General features: G+C 42.5%; 1 protein-coding gene across 5 annotated transcripts in view; it reads left to right on the forward strand.

Moving 5' to 3' along the window:
- The window catches only part of SLC29A2 (solute carrier family 29 member 2), a 110,817-nt gene that overhangs the window by 22,118 nt on the left and 73,327 nt on the right, over positions 1 to 15,372 (forward strand). The gene's annotated exons all lie outside the window — the stretch shown is intronic.

Consider the following 15,372-nt stretch of genomic DNA (forward strand, 5'->3'; position numbering starts at 1 on the left):
CTATCCCAAATAAATAGACTGGTGACTGGCAGTGTGTGGTGCATGTTAGAGATGCTTCTCCTGTTTGCACTGAATGTTTTTTTTTTTTTGGGGGGGGGGGGGGGGGGTAGCAGTTGTTCCCTCCGTTTGGGGTTTTCCATTTATTTTTTTTATGCCGTTCGCTGTGTGAGTCAAATAATTCTATATTGTAATTAGGGATGCACAATTCATCGAAGTTTTGATACTGTGCATCCCCAAACGGTTCGATACCGTTGTTTCATGTATTTCGATACTAAGCTGCTGGGCTGCACAGCTCAGTATTGTAAGGGTATGTTCACACGGCCTATTTACGGACGTAAATCGGGCGTTTTTGCCCCGAATTACGCCCGAAAATAGCGCCTCAATAGCGCTGACAAACATCTGCCCATTGAAAGCAATGGGCAGACGTTTGTCTGTTCACACGAGGCGTATATTTACGCGCCGCTGTCAAATGACGGCGCGTAAATAGACGCCCGCGTAGAAGAAGTGACCTGTCACTTCTTTGGCCGTAATTGGAGCCGCTATTCATTGACTCCAATGAATAGCAGCGCTAATTACGGCCGTAATTGACGCGGCGTTCAAGCGCCTGCACATGCCGGTACGGCTGAAATTACGGGGATGTTTTCAGGCTGAAACATCCCCGTAATTTCAGCCGTTACGGACCCCCGCCGTGTGAACATACCCTAACACATGACTGTATGAGAGCGGGGCTGCGGCTGTGTAATACAGTCATTGCCCCGCTCCTGAGTCCTGACAAGTGCGCACCGTCAGGATGAGGTGATGTGATTAGCGCTGCACTAATGATTACCGGCACTAAAGACAGAACATGGCGGCCGTGTTCTGTCTTCAGTGCCTGAACCGCCGCTCATTAGTGCAGCACCGGCCGCATCTCCTCATGCTGACCGCACGCGCACTTACTGTCAGGAGCGGGTCAATGGCTGTATTACACAGCCGCAGACCCGCTCTATAAGGCTGGGTTCACATGACCATGTTACGTCTAATGGACGGAACGTATTTCGGCTGCTAGTTTTGACTACTGTAGCGCAAATCACACGGAAGTGCGTCCGTGTGCCGTGCGTGATGCGCGAAAAGCGGGCAAATATAGGACATGTCGTGAGTTTTACGCAGCGGACATACACTGCGTGAATCACGCGCTTAGCACGGACGTATTATACGTTCGTCTGAATAAGCCCTTAATGTGAGGCAAATGGAGGTTAAATTCAGAATCACACCACGCGCCTCACATCAGAAAATGGAAGAACTTTTTTTTTATTACTCTCGGCAAAGTATCGAATTGGTATCGAAATCGCAATACTAAACGAAGTATCGGTATCGAATTCCAAATTCTGGTATCGTGACATCCCTAAGGCCGGATTCACACGAGCGTGTGCGTTTTGCGCACGCAAATAACGCAGCGTTTTGCGTGCGCAAAAGGCACTTAACAGCTCTGTGTGTCAGCCCCGTATGATGCGTGGCTGCGTGATTTTCGCTCTCCCGCCATCATTATGACACTCCGTTTGGATGTCGGTAAACAGAAAAGCACGTGGTGCTTTTCCGTTTACATTCCTAGTTTTAGTGCTGTTGCGCGAATCGTGCGCGTCCCACGGAAGTGCTTCCGTGTGGTGCGTGTGATTTTCACTCACCCATTGACTTCAATGGGTGCGTGATGCGTGAAATACGCACAAAGAACGGACATGTCGTGAGTTTTACAAAGCGGCCTTACGCTGTGCAAAAATCACTGACAGTCTGCACTGCCCCATAGACTAATATAGGTCCGTGCGAGGCGCGTGAAAATCACGCGCGTTGCATGGACTTATATCTCGTTCGTCTGAATAAGCCCTCATTGTAATAGTTTCAGACTTTTACGGACGCAGCGATCCCAATTTTTTTTATAATTTTTTTTTATTTTATTTTTTAACTTTTACATTTTCAGGAGTGTAGAAAATGTTTAACTTTTTTTTACACATTTTATTAGTTCCCCTAGGGAACTTGAACCAGCGATCATTAGATCGCTGGTACAATACACTGCAATACATGGATGAGTTACGGAAACATTGTAACTTGCTGAGCTACGCTGTTTCTGTAACTCGCGTAGTAGTGAATGGCAGTTACTGAAGCAGCGTAGCATGCTACTATGTTTCTGTAACTACTATTCAGTTGTATTTGAGTTACGTAAAATGCGTAGCTCAGCGAGTTACGCTGTTTGCGTAACTCGACCATGTAACCAGGAAGGGAAGTGGCCGGTAGATAGCAGAGCAGGGTAAGATAGAACGGGGTTTAGGGGGCGCCACATTCTAGAGATAGACGCGGGTCCCAGAGGTGGGACCAGCATCTATCTGACATTTATGAGATATCCTGGGGATATAATCCAAAAAATAAAATATTTGAAGCAGCACTTGATGCTAGGAGCCCGGCTCCCTGCAGTGTGTTCGGTCCGGACTTGCGGCCGAAATACGTTCCGTCCATTAAGGACGTAATATGCTTGTGTGAATCCAGCCTTATAGCCCGAAAAATACGGTAATTGGAAAAAATATACTCCTCAAAAATGCTAAGAGGAGTATTTTTACACGGCTAGAAAATATTTAGTGCGACCCAGGGAGTAAATTCACACATGGCAGACTTTGTTGCAGAAATTTATGCAACTGAAAATCTATTAATCTGAATGGAACTTGCAGGAATCCATGTGTTTGCTGCAGAAATGACTCCATTAAGATGAATGGAACGGATTTTCAGTCGCAGAAATGTCTGCAACAAAATCCACACTTCTGTTATTGTGCAGAGGTTCTGCAACCGTATGCTCATTTCTGTTCTGTATCTTTAGTGCATACTCGCTGAGCTAGAAACTAGCCCCTTATGCTTCATTAACCAACAAACCCGTAGGGCCTCTCAGATGGCTTGATCTCATCAGCGCATTTACCACGGGTAAACCAGTATTGGCCTCCTGAAAAATGCAGCTGTCAAAGGGTATATTGATCTTTGTGAGTGCCACTAGTTCCTGTGGATGTGATCGACAGATAACCTGCGCATTGTTGTCTGATTTGTATCATATTAATATTAAAAATTGCATCTTGCCCCATCTTGACCTTCTCTTTTTTAAAAAAAAAACAAAACAAAAATACAGCCCTTTAGAAATCAGTTGATCACTGCGTTTCTGCTACTGAATCAACCATGCCAAGAGATAGTTGCAGGCTACTGGGAACCGTGTAATACTTGACTATGCACAGTCCACCAGAGAAGGAGCCACTCTTTCTAGTTACTGTGGCTAATGGATAGGAGTCCTAGTATACTGACAAATTTAATATATTTACATTTTCTAGGTTCTATTTAAAGAAAAATGGTCCAGAAAAGGGGAAAATATTTTTTCCTCATTGTTTAAGGTATGGTCCTATAAAGTTCAATTGGTACATACACTGTTCACATTAACTGACAACCGTAGTGTCATTCACATGGAAGGAAAACTTGCTTGAAGGTTATTGGTGGTGTTCGGTGTCCATTCGCATTCAATTAGAATATATAATGTGATATCGATAAGGAGGAACATTAGCACGGCATGCATCAATTTAATACTGCTTCATTTCTCCACCTTCATTCCAATAAAAACGGAACACGTGGGCTACAAGGGCAAGCTTAGTACTCCAAGCATCGCCACGGCAACCGTTTTGCGTCACATGATGCTTCATCCTTTTCATTTTTTAGGTCTTATTTAGGGAAAAATGGTCAGAAAAGGAGAAAAATAGTGCATGTTTTCCTCATTGTTTGTTTCATGTTCTCTGTTAACCCCTTAGACATCCTGATCTCCAAGTTCTCTGGACTAACTTGGATATTGCTCCGCTAGACATTCCTTCCTGGCTGCCAGTCTATTGTGACAACCCGATGTCTGCGGTGCCTACCACACCACTGTGGTCAAGCCGTCTGAACAGTAAAGTTCCTAAATCCAGGACGACCTCATTTGACTTTTTGCCCCGATGGTCTACCTAAGCGTGCATTTCAATGCGTCCTCAACGAAACTTTGTAACCGGACTCTCGGGTCTCTTAAACTATATGGAACTCTCGAACAGGCTTCTTTTCTGTTAGTAGCGCTCCAGACATCCCAGAGAACATTGTATGGGAGGCACATAAAGCGGTGCTTAGGGGAACGTTTATTAGTGTAAGTTCAGGTTTGAAGACACAACAAGAGAAACGCATTAACTCCTGTTGCAGATTTCTATGCTGGAAACCTTAAAGACACTGTCACCACATTATAAGTGCCCTATCTCCTACATAATGTGATCGGCGCTATAATGTAGGTGACAGCAGTGCTTTTTATTTAGAAAAACGATCTATTTTTACCACGTTAGGAGCGATTTTAGCTTTATGCTAATTACTTTCTTAAGACCCAACTGGGCGTGTTTTTACTTTAGACCAAGTGGGCGTTGTACAGAGGAGTGTATGATGCTGACCAATCAGCGTCATGCACTTATCCCCATTCATTTAGTCAGCGCATAGTGACACTGCTTTGTTCACTGTGCTGTCTTATACTGACACATTAATGTTACTGAAGTGTTTAGACAGTTAATAGACATTCCTTCCAGCCAGGACAGGCTGTCTATTCACAATCCCTGCACTTCGTTAACGTTTGTTTGGTACTTACAGCAGAGCAAGTGTAATCTCGCTGTAACCTGTCATTTACAGCGAGATTACGCTTGCTCTGCTGTAAGTACCACAGAAATGTTACAGAAGTGTCGGGATTGTGAATAGACAGCCTGTCCTGGCTGGAAGGAATGTATACTCACTGTCTAAACACTTCAGTAACGTTAATGTGTCATAAGACAGCACATACTGATCTAGCAGGATCCCTATGCACTGAGTAAATGAATGGAGAGAAGTGTATGACGCTGATTGGCCAGCGTCATACACTCCTGTACAACGCCCACTTGGTCTAAAGTAAAAACACGCCCACTTGGCATTAAGAAAGTAATTGGCATAATTCTAAAATGGCTCCTAACGTGGTAAAAATAGTTTTTCTAAATAAAAAGCACTGCTGTCACCTACATCATAGCGCCGATCACATTATGTAGGAGATAGGGCACTTATAATGTGGTGACAGAGCCTCTTTAAGTAAGCACACTGCTGTACAAGGCGCTCAGGGGGATCTCTTGCTACTCCAACTGCACTTGAGGGACTTGTTGAATGTTAAGGCGGCTAGGGCACTCCATTTGTGAAAATATAAACATGTCCATGAAGATAAAGGCTCTAAATATAACTACTCTACTGCTTAAACAGAGGGTACGATACTTTGTCTAGGCAGTGAAATCCTGCGCTGGGTTGCGTCCTTTGATACTGAAAATATTGCTTAATCATTCAGCTAATATTACCAAGCTCTTTATCTCATCGTCTAGGGACGCTACAGAACATAGTTCGGATCCTGACCCTATTTCATCCTTTCTAGATTCGATTACTTTGCCCATATTATCAGAAGAAGCTAAAGTTAAACTTTCCGCTCCTGTTACAGCCTCCAAACTCATAACTGTTCTTTCCTCTAACCCAAATGGTAAGAGCCCAGGTCCAGATGGTGATCCAATAGCCTATTACAAATTTTTTTTAGATAGTTTGATTCCCAAATTTGTAAAGGTGTGTAACTCTATTGATGGGTGCCTCCCGGCCCACGCAGGCCCTTAAAGCCCATATTTCCATTATCCCCAAAGCAGGTAGGGATCCGGAACTGTGTTCTAGCTATCGGCCTATATTGTTGCATAATACTGACTTGAAATGGTGGTCAAAACTTTTGGCGACCAGACTTTGTGGGGTCTTACACAATTTAATTGGTCCTGAGCAGATGGGATTCATCCCTGGTAGAGCGGGTAAATGGAACACTACTAGGCCCATACATGCAGTAGTTTATGTGAAACACAAAACACCACTTGTCCTCCTTGGCACAGATGCTGAGGCTTTTGACCGTATGAATTGGCGCTTCATGCATGCTACCTTGGTGAAATTTGTCTTCCCTCACAGTTTTGTCACGGCCATCTTTTCTCTCTGCTCGTGTCCGGCTGCACAGGTTAGGGTTAATGGTACGTTATCTAACCAGTTCCACATTAAAAATGGTACTAGACAAGGGTGTCCCCTCTCCCCAGCTCTTTTTATTTTGACTATGGAGAGGCTCATTCAAAAGATTAGGCAGACTCCAGAGATACATGGGCTAAAGGTGGGTAGTCACACTCATAGTACTGCAGCTTTTGCAGACTACTTAGTTGTCTTGCTCACCAATCAGGCTGAAGCTGTCCCTTAAATCCTGCATTTATTTGAACTTTTTGGTGAAGTCTCGAATTTTAAAATGAATCTAGATAAATCTGAAATTTTAAATGTCTCTACTTCCCTCAGACATTAATTCCTTAAAACATGTTACACCCTTCAAGTGGCCTGAGATATCTATAACTGTACTGGGAACTCCATCTAAACCTGTCCTCCTATATTCCCTTAATTACATAGTTATATTGGCTTTTCCTGTTTTTATATTAGAGAGTAGGGGGACTAATATTAAAACACGAATAGCCAATATTAGGCTATGTTCACACTGAGGTTTTTTTTAACGAGTTTTTTGATGCGGAAACCGCGCCGCAAAACTCGTCAAAAACGGCCCTAAAATGCCTCCCATTAATTTCAATGGGAGGCGGTAGAAAGAAGGGACATACCCTATCTTCGGGCGTCTACGCCTCTGACCTCTCATTGACTTCAATGGGAGGCAGAGAAAGCGTATTTCGCGGCATTTTATGCCCGCGGCGCTCAATGGCCGCGGGCGAAAATCGTCGTGCAGATCGTCGTGCAGGGAGAGGAAAATCTACCTCAAACTTCCAAACGCAATTTTGAGGCAGAAATTCCGCCTGCAAAAAACTCTGTGGACATAGCCTAACTCCCATTCACATCATGGGGGGGCATGAAAAACATATATCTTGCCCAAAATCTTATGTTTATTACAGACGATTCACATTCCTACCCCTAAACTTCTTTATTTTTAAAAAAAATTTTTTTTAAACCAACTTCAGTTTAAGCTCATTTGTATGGAAGGGCAGGTTAGCTTATTCTCCCCCTGACCCGGAAAAAAACACTAGGAGGTCTTGCGTATCTGAGATTTACACGTATTACAGAGCAAATCGTATCTCTCGCTGGCTAGACTTGATCTCGCCATCTCCTTCCCCAATACACATAGAGATTCAAAAGACGCTTCTAAGTTTACGTGTTTTTTATTTTTTGTGGACTTCCAGCATAGCTCCTTGGAAGTTATCAGTATGATCATTGTCAGTATTTCTAGGTGTCTAACAGTGACTGTTCGACCATCTTTTTGGTATATTCTTGTTGCGTAGTGCTTCATTCAGCGGTTTAAGAATTTGCCGTTTAGGCCGCAATGTCTTGGTATAGCTGTATCTTTTTGTTTTCAAAGAGGATTTCCGCAGATTCCTTTGCTTTACGCAGAATTTCGGCTGTATCCACAAAACTAAGTAAGCCACGTATGACATCCCCCGGTGGGTCAGAACCCTTTGGTTTAGGTCTGAGGGCTCTGTGGATTCGTTCAATAACAACCTGCTCTGCTCGATCTTGACCCAGGAGGGACGCAAAAATTTGGCGAGCTGAGGTAGGCAGCGCATCAGTTGCAACAGACTCTTGCAAGCCACGAAACGGAATGTTTTTTTTCCGCAGACTCCTGTTCTCCTCCTGGTCCTCTAGTATCAAATTAGTAGTATTGAGGTGGACTACTTCAGCTGTGAGGTTAGATTGCAGTATTGCAGTCTGTTGTAGGTGAGCAGCTTGAGTAGTTTCCAACTATTCCACGTGATGTCCGATGTGTTTTGTGTCCGCTTTTATGTCTGCTAATTCTTTCAAGACAGGTGACCGATCCTTACTGAGGGCTTTTGTTAGGATGGAGCGAGAGATCGCAGAGGAGAAATGTCCCACAGCATCAGAATCAGCATAGGCGCGATCATCGTCTGAGTCATCTTGCATTTCGTAGACGGCTTCTATGTATGCAGGACATCAATGGGAGGCAGAAGAAGCGTATTCCGCGGGCGTTTTTTTGCCTGCGGCGCTCAATGGCCGAGAAACGCCGTGAAAATCGGTGTGCAGGCAGAGCAAAATCTGCCTCAAAATTCCTTACAGGATTTTGAGGCAGATATTCTGCCTGCAAAAAACTGTGAACCCAGCCATTAACTCTTTTTATTTTTTTTCTCTAAACTAGTGGCTAACTGCTATCATGTCTTCTATACATTTCACACAAAGGGAAGTGAACATTCAACTCTCCTATCTCTATCTATCATATGTATAGCAGCAGCATGGCAGACATCATACAGCAGTAAGGAGCAGTGTAGTTGTGAATCCAGCACAGATTAGATTTATGCTAATGAGTTTCTCAATGGACAACTAGGCGTGTTTTTACTTTTTACCAACTGGACATTGTACAGAGGAGTGTATGACGCTGACCAATCAGTAACTAATCAGTGTCCTACACTTCTCATTAGCATAAATCTAAACTAGCTCATAACTTGCTCAAAAATGATCGTTTTTCAAAATAAAAACCACTGTTATCTACATTACAGCGCCAATCAGATTATGTAGGAGATAGGGCACTTATAATCTGGTGACAGAGCCTCTATAAGGGGTTTAACAAAAAAAATAAATTATTTTTTTTCCCAGACTTTACTAGGTCTCTGTTGCAGTGTATTATGCCTCAGTGTAAAACGGACAGGCACTTATGCTCTGCTTTTGGCAGGGCCTGATAGGCATTCACTGAAGGCAGACCTGGGGGCCTAATAAGGCCCCCGGCTGCTATAAGGACCATTGGCACCATGCGGTCGCGTTGATGGGATAGCAGAGGGAGCCTCTGCCCTCTAAAACCACTTAGAAAACCGGCTTAGATGCCGCAGTCGCTATTGACCGTGGCATCAAAGAGTTTAAATGGGCAGAATCTGTGCTAATTTCGATCCCGCCCGCTAGAGCAGGTGCCTGGCTGTCTTTAGGCAACTTGACACCTGCTCTCGCTGGAACGGGACACAAAGGGGTTAACAGTTCATGTATTTATTCAGGTCACGAGAATGTTAGTGTTAGGCTGGGTTCACACGAGCACATTAACGTCCGTAATGGACGGACGTATTTCGGCCGGAAGTCCCGGACCGAACTCAGTGCAGGGAGCCGGGCTCCTAGCATCGTAGTTATGTACGGCGCTAGGAGTCCCTGCCTCTCCGTGGAACTACTGTCCCGTACTGAAAACATGATTACAGTACGGGACAGTTGTCCTGCAGAGAGGCAGGGACTCCCAGCATCGTACATAACTATGATGCTAGGAGCCCGGCTCCCTGCACTGAGTTCGGTCCGGGACTTCCGGCCGAAATACGTCCGTCCATTACGGACGTTAATGTGCTCGTGTGAACCCAGCCTTAGAACTAGAAGCGTTCCAGCAGTATAAGGCTTGGTTTTCATGCTGAGGTCCAGGTGCCATTATCAGGACCTGAACCAATCAGCCTCTAGTCTGGATGTCATCATCAGGATCTATTCGTTACAGCCAGATCTGGAGACTCGATGCATCAGAAATGCTGCGATCGTCAGGAGAAGGGAGACTTCTAGACACCTCCTATATAGGGTTCTTAACCCCTTCAGGACCCAGCCACTTTTGGACCAAATGACACAGCCTCATTTTTTTAATCTGACGTGTGTTAAAATATGTGGTAATAACTTGGGAATGCTTTTACCTATCCAAGCGATTCTGAGATTGTTTTCTCGTGACATATTGTACTTTAAGTTAGTGAAAAAATTTGGTCGATATATTCAATATTTTTGTGTGAAAAACACCAAAATTTAGAGAAAATGTAAAAAAAATTCAAAAATTTCTAAATTCAAATGTATCTGCTTGTAAGACAGATGGTTATACCACACAAAATAGTTACTAGCTAACATTTCCCATATGTCTACTTTAGATTGGCATCATTTTTTGAACATCCTTTTATTTTTCTAGGGCGTTACAAGGGTTATAAGTTTAGCAGTAATTTCTAAAATTTTCAAGAAAATTTCAAGTCTATTTTTTTAGGGATTAGTTCAGTTCTGAAGTGGCTTTGAGGGCCTTATATATTAGGAACCCCACAAATCACCCCATCTTAAAAACTGCACCCCTTAAATTATTCAAAACGGCATTTAGAAAGTTTCTTAACCCTTTATGCGTTTCACAGGAATTAAAACAAAGTGGAGGGAAATTTGCAAATTTCATTTTTTTTTGCAGAAATTCCATTTTAATCAATTTTTCCTGAAATACTGAAGGTTTTTACCAGAGAAACACAACTGAATATTTATTGCCCTGATTCTGAAGTTTTTAGAAATATCCCACATGTGGCCCTAGTGTGCTACGGGCCTGAAACAAAAGCCCCAGAAGCAAAGGATCACCTAGAGGATTTTTGGGCCTTCCTTTTCTTAAATTATATTTCAGGCACCATGTCAGGTTAGAAGAGGTCTTGTGGTGCAAAAATAAAGGAAATACCCCAAAAAAGACCTCATTTTGGAAATTACACCGCTTGAGGAATTCATCTAGGGGTGTAGTGAGCATTTTGACCCCACAGGTGTTTCATAGATTTCATTAGAATTGGGCAGTGAAAATGACAAATTACATTATTTTCCAATACGATGTAGCTTTAACGCAAAATGTTTCATTTTTTTCAACAAATAAATGAGGAAAAGCACCCCAACATTTGTAAAGCAACTTCTCCTGAGTACAGATATACCAAACATATGGTCATAAACTGCTGTTTGGGCAAGCGGCAGGACTCGGAAGGGAAGGCACGCCATTTAGCTTTTGGAGCGCTGATTTTGCTGGATTGGTTTCTCTGCACCATGTCGCATTTGTAAAGCTCCTAAGGTACCAGTACAGTGCAAACCCCCCAAAAGTGACTCCATTTAGGAAACTACACCCCTTGAGGAATTAATCTAGGGGTGCAGTGAGCATTTTGACCCCACAGGTGTTTCATAGATTTCATTAGAATTGGGCAGTGAAAATTAAAAATTACATTATTTTCCAATACGATGTAGCTTTAACGCAAAATGTTTCATTTTTTTCAACAAATAAATGATGAAAAGCACCCCAACATTTGTAAAGCAACTTCTGCAGAGTACGGAAATACCAAACATGTGGTCATAAACTGCTGTTTGGAGAAGCGGCAGGTTTCAGAAGGGAAGGCACGCCATTTAGCTTTTGGAGTACAGATTTTGCTGGTTTGATTTCTTTGCACCATGTCGCATTTGTAAAGCTCCCAAGGTACCAGTACAAGGTTAACCCCCCAAAAGTGACTCCATTTGGGAAACTACACCCCTAAAGGAATTCAACTAGGGGTGTAGTGAGCATTTTGACCCCCCAGGTGTTTCATAGATTTCCTTAGAATTGGGCAGTAAACATGAAAAATTTCATTTTTTTTCCACTAAGACGTAGCTTTAGGTAAAAATGTTTCATTTTCTCATCAAATAAAGGAGAAAAATCACCATAACATTTGTAAAGCAACTTCTCCAGAGTACGGAAATACCCCATATGTGGTAATAAAGTACTGTATGAATACACATCAGGGCTCAGAAGGGAAGGCGCGCCATTTGGCTTTTGGAGAGCAGATTTTGCTGGATTGGTTTTTCTGCGCCATGTCGCTTTTGCAAAGCCCCTTAGGTAGCAGTACAGTGGAAACTACCCAAAAGTGACTCCATTTGGCAAACTACACCCATTGAGGAATTCATCTAGGGGTGTAGTGAGCATTTTGACCCCACAGGTGTTTCATAGATTTCATTAGAATTGGGCAGTGAAAATGAAATATCACATTATTTTCCAATAAAATGTAGCTTTACCTCAACATTTTTATTTTTTTCAACAAATAAATGATGAAAAGCACATAAAATTTGTAAAGCAACTTCTCCAGAGTACGGAAATACCAAACATGTGGTCATAAACTGCTGTTTGGGGAAGCAGCAGGACTCAGAAGGGAAGGCACGCCATTTAGCTTTTGGAGTACAGATTTTGCTGGTTTGATTTCTCGGCACCATGTCGCATTTGTAAAGCTCCTAAGGTACCACCAGTACAGTGCAAAAAAAGTGACTCCATTTGGCAAACTACACCCATTGAGGAATTCATCTAGGGGTGTAGTGAGCATTTTGACCCCACAGGTGTCTCATATATTTTATTAGAAATGGGCAGTGAAAATGAAAAATTACATTATTTTCCAATAAGACGCAGTATTGGTTCAAAATCTTTCATTTTCTCATCAAATAAAGGAGAAAAAGCACCATAACATTTGTAAAGCAACTTCTTCAGAGTACGGAAATATCCCACACGTGGTCATAAACTGCTATTTGGACACACAGCAAGGCTCTAAAGGGAAGGAGCGCCATTTAGTATTTGGAGTGGAGATTTTATAAGATTCATTTTTTGACCCCATGTTGCATTGAGCTATAGTACCAGTACAGTGGTACCCCCTATAAATTACCCCGTTTTGGAAACTAGATCCCTCAAAGAATTTATCTAGGGGTGTAGTGAGCATTTTGACCGCACAAGTGTTTTGCAAAACTGAGTAAACAATAGATGTTGCAGATTGAAAATTGCTGTTTTCCACAGATATGCCATTTCAGTGCCCAATGTGTTGTGCCCAGCTTGTACCACCGTAGACACACATCCCATAAATTGTTAAGCGGGTTCTCCAAAATACAGTAATACCCCATATGTGGTCATAAATTGCCGTTTGTGTACACGGCCAGGCTCAGTTGGACCACCATTTGGTTTTTGAAGCGCAGATTTTGCTTGGTGTTTTAGTGGTATTTTATCTTATAATGTGGGGGTATATGTAAGCTGGGCAGAGTACATAAGGGTATATGTAAGCTGGGCGGAGTACATCAGGGTAAATGTAAGCTGGGCGGAGTACATCAGGATATGTGTAATCTGTGCGGAGAACATCAGGGTATATGTAATATGTGAGGAGTACATCAGGGTATATGTAATATGTGAGGAGTACATCAGGGTATATGTAATATGTGAGGAGTACATCAGGATATATGTAATATGTGAGGAGTACATCAGGATATATGTAAACTGGGCTGAGTACATCAGGGTATATGTAATATGTGAGGAGTACATCAGGGTATATGTAAGCTGGGCGGAGTACATCAGGGTATATGTAATATGTGCGGGTACATCAGGGTATATGTAAACTGGGCGGAGTACATCAGGGTATATGTAATCTGTGCAGAGTACATCAGGGTATATGTAATCTGTGCAGAGTACATCAGGGTATATGTAATCTGTGCGGAGTACATCAGGGCATATGTAAACTGTGCGGGTACATCAGGGTATACGTAAACTGGGCGGAGTACATCAGGGTATATGTAATCTGTGAGGAGTACATCAGGGTATATGTAATCTGTGAGGAGTACATCAGGGCATATGTAAGCTGTGCGGGTACATCTGGGTATATGTAAGCTGGGCGGAGTACATCAGGGTATATGTAATATGTGCGGGAACATCAGGATATATGTAAACTCGGCGGAGTACATCAGGATATATGTAATCTGTGCGGAGTACATCAGGGCATATGTAAGCTGGGCGCAGTACATCAGGGTATATGTAAGCTGTGCGGAGTGCAACAGGTCATAATAGGATGATGTAATAATGGGGTGAATGAATAATCCATGGATTGGTGTGGTACACTTTGAACCAATCCTTTATGCACAGGCCGGGTTTATTGGGTATTATACAAAATATCTGCGCTCACTTATTGCCTAATCTTTGACTTCTTCACCAGCCCTATAAGCCGCACAAGGCCCTAAAGTTTCCTCATCACCGCTGTGTCCATGGGGTCCACCTGGGGGGTCCAGCAAATGATGATGTGAGGTGTTTAGTGAAATTCTACTGGACCTAAAAATGAGTCTGGGCCGTCATTTAGAATCATTTTGCATCTTTGCCTATTGAGAGTCATAACGTGTTATTTTTCCGGTGATGGAGCTGTGTGAGGGCGCGTTTTTTGTGGAACGAGCTGTAATTTTTATTGGTTCCATTTTGGGGAACATGAAATTTTTTTATCACTATTTATTCCATTTTTTGGGAGATGAGGAAACCAAAAAACAGCAATTCCAGCACGTTTCTTTTTGCGTTTTTTTTTACAGTGTTCACCGTGCAGTATAAGCAACATGTTAACTTCATTCTGTGGGTCGATACGATTACAGCGACACCAAATTTATATAGTTTTTTTACGTTTCACTGCGTTCCCACAATAAAAAATACTCTTTTCTAAAAAAATCATGTTTTAGTGTCGCCATTTTCTGACAGCCATAACTTTTTTATTTTTTCGTTGATATCGCTGCAGGATGGCTTGTTTTATGAGTGACGAACTGTAGTTTATATTGGTACCATTTTGCGTTACTTGCAACTTTTTGATCACTTTTTATTAAATTTTTTTTGAGACAAGATGACCAAAAAATAAAATACTGTCATTGTTTTTTATTACAATTTTTTACGGTGTTCACCGTGCGGTAAAAATAATGTGATATTTTTATAGATCAGGCCGTCCTGAACACGGCGATACCTATTATGTATAGTTTTTTTTTCATATTTTCATTTTTTTTCTAATAATAAAGGAGTTGATCAGGGAAACAGGACAAGTGTTGTTTTTATTATTTATTTATTAATTAATTTATTTATTATTCTTGCACATTTTTTTTTACATTTTTAACTTTTTCTTTTACACTGACCTGGGGACTTGAAGATCTGGTCTTCTGATCCCCGGTACGATGCACTGCACTACTTATGTACTGCAGTGCATCGTAACTGTCATTTTTCATTTGACAGTTAGCCGATTAGGTCCTGCCTCGGGCAGGACCTAATAGGCTACCGTACCTTGGCAACCAGGAAGCCTAGTAACGGCTTCCTGGTTGCCATAGCAACAATCGCCACCCGTGAGCCACCACGGGGGGGCCCGGAGGTTACAGAGGGAGCTCCCTCCCTCTGTAAACCACTTCAATGCGGCGGACGTCATTGACAGCCGCATTGAAGGGGTTAAATGACTGCGATCGGCGGTAACAGCCATTGCAGCGGCATGTCAGCTGTGTATAACAGCTGACAGCCGCCAAAGATAAAGCGCGCACAGCTCCTGTGCTCGCTTTATCTGCCGGGCGTAACTGTACGCCCGAGTGCGGGAAATCACTTGGAATTTGGACGTACAGTTACGCCCAATCGCGGGAAGGGGTTAAAGTCAACCTGGTGTACATCATGAATTTAGTAACGTAAGGCGTGAAATACAGGGTGGAAATAATTAAAATTGGAATTTTATTAAATATATCTTTAAAAATCGTTGCAATTATAAATATTCTGTCAAGAGC

This window comes from Rhinoderma darwinii, chromosome 9 (assembly GCF_050947455.1).
Source record: "Rhinoderma darwinii isolate aRhiDar2 chromosome 9, aRhiDar2.hap1, whole genome shotgun sequence".
NCBI lineage: Eukaryota > Metazoa > Chordata > Amphibia > Anura > Rhinodermatidae > Rhinoderma > Rhinoderma darwinii.